The sequence below is a fragment of the Chiloscyllium plagiosum genome, unplaced genomic scaffold (assembly GCF_037043375.1).
Source record: "Chiloscyllium plagiosum isolate Xiang-an unplaced genomic scaffold, Cpla_swu_hap1 HiC_scaffold_42, whole genome shotgun sequence".
Taxonomy (NCBI): Eukaryota; Metazoa; Chordata; class Chondrichthyes; order Orectolobiformes; family Hemiscylliidae; genus Chiloscyllium; species Chiloscyllium plagiosum.
The window spans coordinates 1,219,912-1,231,839 of NW_028270180.1; positions in this window are offsets into that span (position 1 = coordinate 1,219,912).

The window sequence follows — 11,928 nt, forward strand, 5'->3', positions numbered from 1 at the left end:
GGTAGGTTCTTCACTCAGCGAGTCGTAAGTTCATGGAATGCCCTGCCAGTAGCAGTGGTGGACTCTCCCTCTTTATGGGCATTTAAGCGGGCATTGGATAGGTATATGGAGGATAGTGGGTTAGTATAGGTTATGTGGGCTTGGATCGGCGCAACATCGAGGGCCAAAGGGCCTGTACTGCGCTGTATTCTTCTATGTTCTATATTTTCAATTTTCTAGTGCACTCTGGGACTGCCATCTGGTCATAAACATAGGTGCTTGTAATCTCAGTTCAGAACAGCATTCACTCTCTCTTAAAAGGTACAGTACATGCCTTCAAATTCATAACAGTATTTATACACTTTCTTAAACAAGGAGACCAAAACTGTACAATCTTCCATGTGAACTCTCAAACACCTTGTACAACCGTAGCAAAACATATCTATTTTTATATACTATTCCCCTTTGCAATAAACAATATTCCATTTGCTTGCTTAATCACTTATTGTATCTGCATCCTAACATTGTGATTTATACATAAGGATTTGGGTATCCTGATGCAACAAGAGTTTTGCAGTTTTTTTTAAACAGAATCTCATCTAGACTAGCTATAAAATTTCTGTGGCTACAACATCAAGTCAGAGGCTACAAATTCTGTGGTGAGTAACCATTTCCTGTCTTACAAAGCCTGTCCATCATCTACAAGGCACAAGTCAGGAGTGTGATGGAATACTCTTCACTTGCCTGGATGAGTGCAGCTCCAACAACACTAAAGAACCTCAATACCATCCAGGACAAAGTGTCCCACTTGATTGGCACCAACATCTGCAAATAGTCACTCTCTCCACGATCAATGCACAGTAGCAGCAGTGTGTACATCTGAATGATGCCTGCAGAAACTCCTTGTCTCCTTGGACAGCATCTTCCAAACCCACAACCATTACCATCTGGTTACAAAGGCAAAGTACATGAGAACACCAAACCTTCCAAGTTTTCTTTTGAGCCATTCACCACCCTGACTTGGAAATATATCACCATTCCATCAATAATAATTCACAATAACAGCATTGTGAATGTACCAAATGGACTAAAGTTATTTAAGAAGGTGGGTCTGCACCAACTTTCTCCAGGGCAATAAATGCTGGCCCAGGCAGCAAAGCCATTATCCCATGACAAGTGAAGAAAAAAAATGCTCATTTAAATATTGTTTTTCTCATCTTCCTGCCAAAGTAGACAAACTCACATTTTCCATGCTGTACCTCATAGGTCAATTTTTCCCCGCTCGCCTAACTTATCTATATCCCTTTGTAGACTTTTTACCTGGTCTTCACAAATTACATTCCTACCTATTGGAGTCATCAGAAAATGTAGCAATCGTACATTTAGTTCCTAGATCTAAGCCATTGATGTACACTGTAAATTGCTGATGCCTCCACACAGTGGCACTCCATCTATTATATCTCACTAATCTACGTATGATCCATTTATGTTTCTTGTTAACTAAATTTTTTTTCTCTATTTGCAACCCCTCTTCCCCATAGGCCTGATCTCTTAATTTGCTCAAATTCTATCTTGCAAATTAACTTCTATAGTTTTGTGCAATTAGTTACAAGAATGAGACTGGAAGTGAATATGTCTGCATTCTCCTACTCAAACTAAACAGAGCAATGAAATTATTTACATTTTTGAATTCGCCACACTGTGTTACAATGACAGATGTCTGACAATATAACAGGTCAGTTTATCCTCGAGCACAAGTATTACAAGATGTCCACATAATTATATCAATTATGCAATCAATTCTTAGTTGAATCATGAAAAGTTTAAAAACAAGAACAGAAGTTGCTGGAAAAGCTCAGCAGATTTGGCAGCATTTGTGAAGAGAAATCAACGTTAACATTTTGGCTCTGGTGACCCTTCCTCAGAAGCCGGGGCTGAAATGCTAACTTTGATTTCTCTTCACAGATGCTGCCAGACCTGCTAAGCGTTTCCACCAATTTCGGTTTTGTTTATGATTTACAGAATCTGCAGTTCTTTCGGTTTTCCTTAAAAGCTTAGAATGCCCTGAAACCACTTCTTCCACAGAGCATGACCAATCTATGGACTCCACCCATTCATGTTAAAAACTCCCACAGCCTAATTAAAATTGTACATCAGTGACCATTATATCTTTGATCATTATTCTAAACTGCTTTACTCAATTTCACCTGTTGCATTATTTTAAGCTCAAAATACAGTTGAAAATAGAAACTTGGCACTTAACCTGACTGAGAAGTGCTCCCACCACCAAACCATCATCTCCCAGACCATCCATAACCTCATCACCTCAGGGGATCTCCCATCCACCGCCTCCAACCTCATAGTCCCACAACCCCACACCACCCGTTTCTACCTCCTGCCCAAAATCCACAAACCTGACTGCCCCGGCCGACCCATTGTCTCAGCCTGCTCCTGCCCCACCGAACTCATCTCTGCATACCTCAACACGGTCCTGTCCCCCTTAGTCCAAGAACTCCCCACCTAAGTTCGGGACACCGCCCACGCCCTCCACCTCCTCCATGATTTTCGCTTCCCCGGTCCCCAACGCCTTATCTTCACCATGGACATCCAGTCCCGGTACACCTCCATCCCCCATCACGAAGGACTCAAAGCCCTCCACTTCTTCCTTTCCTACCGCACCAACCAGTACCCTTCCACCCTCCTTCGACTGACTGAACTGGTCCTCACTCTGAACAACTTCTCTTTCCAATCCTCCCACTTCCTCCAAACTAAAGGAGTAGCCATGGGCACCCGCATGGGCCCCAGCTATGCCTGCCTCTTCGTAGGATATGTAGAACAGTCCATCTTCCGCAGCTACACTGCACCAACCCCACCTTTTCCTCCGCTACATCGATGACTGTATCGGCGCAGCCTCGTGCTCCCACGAGGAGGTTGAACAGTTCATCCACTTTACCAACACCTTCCACCCCGACCTCAAATTTACCTGGACTGTCTCAGACTCCTCCCTCCCCTTCCTAGACCTCTCCATTTCTATCTCGGGCGACCGAATCAACATGGACATTTACTATAAACCGACCGACTTCCACAGCTACCCAGACTACACCTCCTTCCACCCTGCCCCCTGTAAAAACGCCACCCCATATTCCCAATTCCTTCGTCTCCGCCGCATCTGCTCCCAGGAGGACCAGTTCCAATACTGTACAACCCAGATGGCCTCCTTCTTCAAAGACCGCAATTTCCCCCCAGACGTGATCGACGATGCTGTCTACCACATCTCCTCCACTTCCCGCTCCTCCGCCCTTGAGCCCCGCCCCTCCAACTGCCACCAGGACAGAACCCCACTGGTCCTCACCTACCACCCCACCAACCTCCATATACATCATATCATCCGACGTCATTTCCGTCACCTCCAAACGGACCCCACCACCAGGGGTGTATTTCCCTCCCCTCCCCTATCAGCGTTCCGAAAAGACCACTCCCTCCGTGACTCCCTCGTCAGGTCCATACCCCCCACCAACCCAACCTCCACTCTCGGCACCTTCCCCTGCAACCGCAAGAAATGCAAAACTTGCACCCACACCTCCCCCCTTACTTCCTTCCAAGGTCCCAAGGGACCCTTCCATATCCGCCATAAATTCACCTGCACCTCCACACACATCATTTACTGCATCCGCTGCACTGGATGTGGCCTCCTCTATGTTGGGGAGACAGGCCACCTACTTGCGGAACGTTTCAGAGAACACCTCTGGGACACCCGGACCAACCAACTCAACCACCCCGTAGCTCAACACTTCAACTCCCCCTCCCACTCCACCAAGGACATGCAGGTCCTTGGACTCCTTCATCACCAGACCATAGCAACACGACGGCCGGTGGAAGAGCGCCTCATCTTCCACCTAGGAACCCTCCAACCACAAGGGATGAACTCAGATTTCTCCAGTTTCCTCATTTCCCCCCCCCCACCTTGTGTCTGTCCCAACCCTCGAACTCAGCACCACCTTCCTAACCTGCAATCTTCTTCCTGACCTCTCCGCCCCATCCCCACTCCGGCCTATCACCCTCACCTTAACCTCCTTCCACCTATCACATTTCCAACGCCCCTCCCCCAAGTCCCTCCTCCCTACCTTTTATCTTAGCCTGCTGGACACACTTTCCTCATTCCTGAAGAAGGGCTCATGCCTGAAACGTCGATTCTCCTGCTCCTTGGATGCTGCCTGACCTGCTGCGCTTTTTCAGCTCTGATCTCCAGCCTCTGCAGTCCTTACTTTCTCCTGAGAAATGCTCGGGTCAAGAATACTGGACAGTGCTCTTTTGTTTCATGAATCATACACCTTTATAGCTTTATCTTAGGTGTTCTATAATCAAACTATTACTCATTTCCAAATATAAATAATGGAACTTTTTATTGACCATAACACTAGGTTTTATCTTGAAGTAAAAATGAGTTCAAAATGATTTAAATGTGGTCATTATTTGAAAAAAGTGACAACTTATTTTGTTTGTTGACCAATCATTGAGAAAAATAAAATTGATGAGTGATTCTTTTACATAATGAAAACAAAGAGTCTGGCATTTGCACAAACAAAAATCTGCAACTTTCCTTCGAGCTCTCCTGTTCAATGTTGAACTGTTTCACCTTGTCATTAATTTCATACTAATTACATGTATTTGGAAAGGAATCAATACAGAGTGGGTGAATCAGGTGATGAAATAGACTCAGTGGAGCTGCCAAGCTGCTCAGATTTTTAAAAAAATGTTTAGTGCATATGAGGGACACGAAGAACCTAACTCCAATTTGCAAATCAGAAGCTGCGATACTGCAATAATAGAAGAGGTTTCAAGTAATCAATATTTGAACACCAAAGAATCTCAGTATTGTAAGCCATCCATTTCATTGCTTTAACCTAATTGCTGTACTCCAATTTCTCCATTTGCAGCTTCATTCCTGATTTGTCTATCTTTACATCTACCAAAAGCCTGATGTCTGGTGTTAAGCCACCCCAGTTGTATTCTGCTTTGGACTGTGTGCATGGTGTGGAGGAGTGTAATGGTCATTCAGCGCTCCACGCTCATGTTCTGGGTATTTAGGTTCAAATCCCATCATGGCAGAATGTGAAATTTGAATTTAATAAAATTGAGAATTAAAATCTTGCTTAATGGTGGTCATGGGGTGAATCATACTAAAAATTGGCAAAGTGAGGGCTTCTCTCTACAAAGCTGAATAAGTTTTCTCATGCTTTTATCCCAAATTTGTTTCATTGACTGGATACTATGCCTCAATGCCATCTCTCACATTCTATACTAACCAAATTCTCCAACTCAGATTGGATTAGCCACAGGAAATGAAAGGTTATAGGGAAAGAGTGGGTCTGGGTAGGAAGCTCTTTGGAGAGTCAGTGTGGTTGCAATGCATTGGTGAATAGTGAATACATTAGATTAGATTTGGGGAAGTATAGGTAGATTGCTACTTTACCTGGAAGGTGTGTCTGGGGCTTTGGATACTGAGGAGAGAGTAGGCAAACACGCAAGTATTGCGCCTTATGCGATTACGCGGGAAAGCGAAGTGGGGATATGGGAAGGTGTTGAGAGTGGAGGAGGAATGGACCAGCGCATCCGGAGGGAATAGTTCAGTTGAATATTGACAAGAGAGGGAAGTACCTGGTGGTGGCATCCTGCTGGAATTGGTGGAAATGAATTTTTTTTAAAAAGCTGCATTTGCCTCTCGGGTCAGAAACAAACTCTTTGCATATCAAGCATTAACAATCTTACAGTCAACGAATAATCACTGTACGCAGCTCTTATTTACTGAAAATGAGTGCTGTATAAGTCCTGTCTGGCTTGCAACATCTGATGCTACTGTGCTCTAGCATGTCAAAAGATGATAAAGCTCCTGCTCAATATCCTCAGCCTGCTGATGTCCCAGCTCTTCAGTCTCCATCACATCTTCGCTTGTGCGGAGGATAACACTGCAGCACACTTTGTCCAGAGTGATCCAAACAAACATCAAAACCGAGGTCTTCAAGAGGGCTATTGTCTGCTCCACCATGATCCTTGTCAAAGAACAGGCTTCATTGTATCCACACTCCATCTTAGTGTGGGGTTAGGTAATGGAGTCACCAGTCATGATCACAGAAGGTAGCCCTTGCACCCTGGTAACTACTGTTTCAAACAGCTGGACCCTTAAAAACAATAGGAGTGCTCAAGGCTACAGGGATGATTGCAACTTCCAGGACACTAGATGTATACTTGCTAGAATTGGCACCAATGATCACAAATCATTTGCATATTGATGAACTCACCTGCATGATGGAATAGTCTTCTTAACACAATATCCACCAGTCTAAAGCATCCTCCACCTGGGCCAAGGCAGCAATGTTGCCAATTCCTACTGTCTGGGCTGCAGCACTGACCTTGTCATCACTGACTCTGCCCATTCTGTACATGGTCGAGCCATTTTCCAGTCAGAGGCCACATTTAGTCGAGAGATCACATGAGACAAAGTTCATGGTCATTAGGTCCCCCTCCTGAACCCCCCTGGGCAGCAACTAAAACTGATCTCCCACATTTTGCTCTTGGAGGTGCAACTGCAACTTTCATCCTTAACTCCCTGAGCCTGTCACTATTGCAACGCATATTCTGTCCCCCATTCCCCACCCATTGAGGTCACTATGGTGACGACCACCAATAACCCCACATTCTGCATTCTATGTCTTTGCATGCACTACCAGCTCCATCCTCAATATGAGCAACTCTTATATTTCACCATCCGTGACCCCTCAACAGCACAGCTGCTGACTTATTCCAGTGTTGAGTTTCCCACTGCACAGCCTGCCAGACTGACGATAGCCTATTACCCAGACTGTAGCAAGATGGAGCGCTGACCGCACCCAAACACCTGCACCATGAGCAGACTCTGCCTTTGACTGACTGCACTAGGACCCACTGACTGATGACAGCTCTCTCTGACTTGGAGGTCTACTCCTCTTAGCTTCTTGAAACACGGTCAGTTGATTGATGCATATGCAATATTCTTGCTTATACAGGTTGCAGGCAACAACTGTAGGCTTTAGATTGACATAGAAAGTGGCATATCTTTGAGGAGAAAGTGAGGTCTGCAGATGCTGGAGATCAGAGCTGAAAATGTATAGCTGGAAAAGCGCAGGTCAGGCAGCATCCAGGGAACAGGAGAATCGACGTTTCGGGCATAAGCCCTTCTTCAGGAAAGTGGCATATACAATCATGACAAGTTGCCAGCTTTATGGGCAAGGCAAGGTAAGGCAATAAAGAAGTACTTTGGGTCTTTAAGGACTGGCTAGTGGACAAAACATATGTAGGCAAGGATGATGTCAGCATCCAGGAAGATGTAAAGTGAGTCTGTGCTAAGATAGTGAGTGAACAGCCCTGAGATGCAGCCTGGTTCAATCCTTGAGCTTGGTACCCTGTCCTGCACATAAAATATTCTTGCAGCGGCATTGCAACAAAAGCATTGCCAACGTGAACCAAAGTGCAGAAGTTTAGTATAAGTAGATTGAAGATACACCATGTTTTTGCAGTGAGGCTGGTATGTTTTGGGTGTCAATGTATATGGACATGAGGCTCATGTGGGCAATGACCATGGAATGTGCCATGAGATGTTGGTTACTGCTGTTCAAGATGGAAGTCCAAAAGAACAAAGAGCGAGGTAAAGTTGCGAGATACCCACTCAGATATACATAGAATATAAAACATAGGAAAGTGCAACACAGAACAGGCCCTTTGGCCCACGATGTTGTGCCGAGGATTAATCCTAATGTAAAATAAAATAACTTAACCTACGCACCCCTCAATTCACTGCTATCCATGTGCATGTCCAGCAGTCGCTTAAATGTCCCTAATGACTCTGCTTCCACCACCCCCGCTGGCAACACATTCCATGCATTCACAACTCTCTGCGTAAAGAACCTTCCTTTGACGTTCCCTCTCAACCTTTCGCCTAATATCTTAAAACTATGACCCCTTGTGCCAGTCAATCCTGCCCTGGGGAAAAGTCTCTGGCTATTGACTCTATCCACGCCTCTCATTATCTTATATACCTCGATCAGGTCACCTCCATTCCTCCTCCTCTCCAGAAAAGAAAGTCCGAGCTTAGTCAACCTTTCCTAATAAGGCAAGCCTTCCAGTCCGGGCAGCATCCTGGTAAATCTTCTTCGCACCCTCTCCACAGCCTCTGTATCTTTCCTATAGTAGGACGACCAGAAGCGGACACAATATTCCAAGTGTGGTCTCACCAGGGACTTGCAGAGCTGCAGCAAAACCTTGCGGCTCTTAAACTCGATCCCCTTGTTAATGAAAGCCAAACACCATATGCTTTCTTAACAACCCTATCCATTTGGGTAGCAACTTTGAGGGATCATGTACTCGAACGCCAAGATCCCTCTGTTCCTCCACACTGCCAAAACTCCTGTCTTTAATCCTATATTCAGCATTCGAGTTCGACCTTCCAAAATGCATCACTTCGCATTTATCCAGTTTGAACTCCATCTGCCATTTCTCAGCCCAGCTCTGCATCCTGTCTATGTCCTGCTGCAACCTGCAATAGCCTTCGATACTATCAATGGCACCTCCAACCTTTGTGTCATCGCAAATTTACTAACTCACTCCTCAACCTCCTCATCCAAGTCATTTATAAAAACTACAAACAGCAGAGGCCCAAAAACACAGCCCTGCGAGACACCACTCAACACTGACCTCCAGGCAGAATATTTCCACCTACAACCACTCTCTGCCTTCTGTCAGCCAACCAATTCTGAATCCAGATAGCCAAATCTCCCTGTTTCCCATACTTCCTGACTTTATGAATGAGCCTACCATGGGGAACTTTATCAAATGCCTTGCTGAAGTCCACATACACCACATCCACTTCTTGACCTGTCTTTTCACCTCCTCAAAGAGTTCAGTCAGATTTGTGAGGCATGACCTGCCCCTCTCAAAGTAATGTTGACTGCCTTTAATCACACTATGCTTTTCCAAATAGTCATAAATCCTATCTCTCAGAATTCTTTCCAAAACGTTGCTGACCACAGACGTAAAACTGACTGGTCTGTAATTGCCAAGGATTTCCCTATGACCCTTCTTGAAAGAGGAACAACATTCGCCTTCTTCCAATCCTCTGGTACAACTCCCGTTGAGAGTGAGGAGGCAAATATCCTCACCAGCGGATTATCAACGTCCTTTCTCACTTCCCGGAGCAGCCTAGGATAAATCTGGTCTGGCCCTGAGGACTTGTGAACCTTAAAGTTCGCCGAAATTTCCAGCACATCAACCTTGATCTGGTTAAGCCTGTATTCTAGCTCCTCAATGTTCTCATTCACAACAAGGTCCCTTTCCTTAGTGAAAAACCGAAGCAAAAAACTCATTTAGGGCTTCCCCTATTTGCTCAGTCTCCACGCGCACGTTCCCTACACTATCCCTGATCATTCTCTTATTCTTCATGTATAAGCAAAATGCCATTGGGTTCTCCCTAATCATTCTTGCCAAGCCTTTTCTTGTGCCCCCTCTTGGTGCTCCTCAGTCCATTCCTGAGCTCCTTTCCAGCAAGCTTGTAATCTTCTAAAGCTGTGCCAGATCCTTGCTTCCTCCACCTTAGATAAGCTGCCTTCTTCCTTTAGACGAGAAGCTCCTCTGTTCTCGTCATCCAAGGTTCGTTAATCTTACCCCTTACCTGTCTCAGAGGAACAAATTTGTGCATCACATGTTTGAAATTATCAGCATTCAATTTCTTTTTTTTCCTTGGTCCTCTTATTTATTTGACAAAAGTCTAACAAAAAGCCAGGATATGCACAAAACATTTCCTGTCTTCGTGTTATTTTGTACTTCCAGGATCACAAAGTTTGATCATTGCAACACAGTCAATTATTTGCAATTCCTTCACTATTACAGCATAAATACTTTGAAACAGAAAAGCATTTTGCAAAGGATTTAGTCCAGTGGGTTGAGCATTCAGTTTCTATCAAGTTGATGCAGAACGGGAGCTTGAATCTTAATAGAGTGGGATTAGGTAGTAATGATGGTCATAAAGAGCAATAATCCATGGTAAAAGGGCTTTCACTGCTCACAAGTGAAAATCTTGTTTTGATGTCTGGAGCTTAGCAAGAGATGCAATCTTTTGACTCACTATCAAGAAAAGACTTCCTGCACATTTCTCCCAATTCCCCAACATATATCTTTCCATAGCCCACACCATTCAGATCTGAGAAGATTCCACATTATGTAATGACTATCATAAAATCCTATTAGATACACTAATATCCTTTAGCCGTAACCATTTAGGGAAGAACATCTGCCTTCCTTCTTGGCTTGGTCTACATGTGACTCCAGAACCACAGCTATGTGGTCAACAGTCCTCTGCAATGCCTGATCAGTTCTAGGACAATTAAGCATTGTTAGCAATACCCCCATCCCATGAAATAACAAAAGAAAAGGCTATTTGTGCCACATTTCACATCATATTCCTCTTTCTAGAGTTAATCTTATTACCCTGATTCAGAACAATTGGGCAATTGAGATAATTGAATATTTTATTCACTGTATCGCAATATCCAGAATTACAGAGTTTGCTCTTGTCTGGCTTGCTATCCCTGTGTTGTAACACTACCAAACATCTGTGGTTTTACAGAAATCTCTGTGATTCATAAAATAAATATTAGAACTGCTTTAATTTACTATGTGACAATTATTATTGCAAAATTCAAGTTATGAACAAAAGGAGGTGTACTGGAAGTTAAGGAGGGAGTGAGTAAAGGCTAACTGCATTGTGTGCTTACTTTCTGGTATCAAACCCAGCAATTGTCATCATGTAGTAAGGTTTCACTTATTGTATTCTAAGTTGCCAAGAGATTTAGTAAGGTGACCAGTTCACTGCCCTCAACATTAATGAACCTGTTTAAAATTATAACAACCTGTTAATTTTGGCCATTTGTTCCTGAGGCAGCCTTTAAATTAGCAGGTTATTAAATTACATTTGACTGCTTGACAGCAAAAGTGGTTTCCAATCTATGGCAAAAAACTTGAACTGCTTTAAGAGGCCATCTGTTGGCAGTGGATTTGTCCTTACCTCTGGACTGAAAGACCCAGTTTCAAGTCCCAACTGCACTAGAGGTATGTAGTAACATCTTTAAACAGGTTAATTAGAAAACAAAAATCCACATTAGGGTTGAATTGCTATAAATGCCGGATTTGTAGGATTGCATTAAAATGGTAATAAAGGGAGAAGGAGAAACAAAATATCAGTGATATAAGATAGTCTTTGGAGCTTTTTTTGAAATTAAAAGAGCATCTCTCATTTCCAGCTTGAAAAGCAGATATTGAATTTGAGCAAGGGATGAGGAGTAAATCAGGGGGGTGGGTGGGAGTGTAGGGGGAAGCATAAGTTGCATGCTGCAAAGTAACAGCTAGATTACTAAGCTATAGTGGGTTGAAGCTATGGACACTAAATTATTTGCTAGAGGATAAGGACCCACTGGAGCTAGGCAAAGACAAAATGGCATGGGTTGGCTCTTTCTGAATATTTGTGGAGCAAAGTGAGGAATGACTGATAAGGATTCTGGTGAGCTGAAAATGTGTTGGAAAAACACAGCAGGTCAGGCAGCATCCAAGGAGCAGGAGAATCGACGTTTCGGGCATGAGCCCTTCTTCAGGAATCCCCAAAACGTTGATTCTCCTGCTCCTTGGATGCTGCCTGACCTGCTGCGCTTTTCCAGCAACACATTTTCAGCTCTGATCTTCAGCATCTGCAGTCCTCACTTTCTCCTCAAGGATTCTGGTGAACCTTTTCCTTCCTATTGGCAGCATATAAAAGGGAGGCAAACTCTTGTGGGAGCAGCCATTTTCGAGAGGGGTTGTGAGATTGAAATGTTGCTGTTGGAGCCAAAATGCAGGCTTTGGTAAGCATTGGGCTTTGCCGTGGAAGGT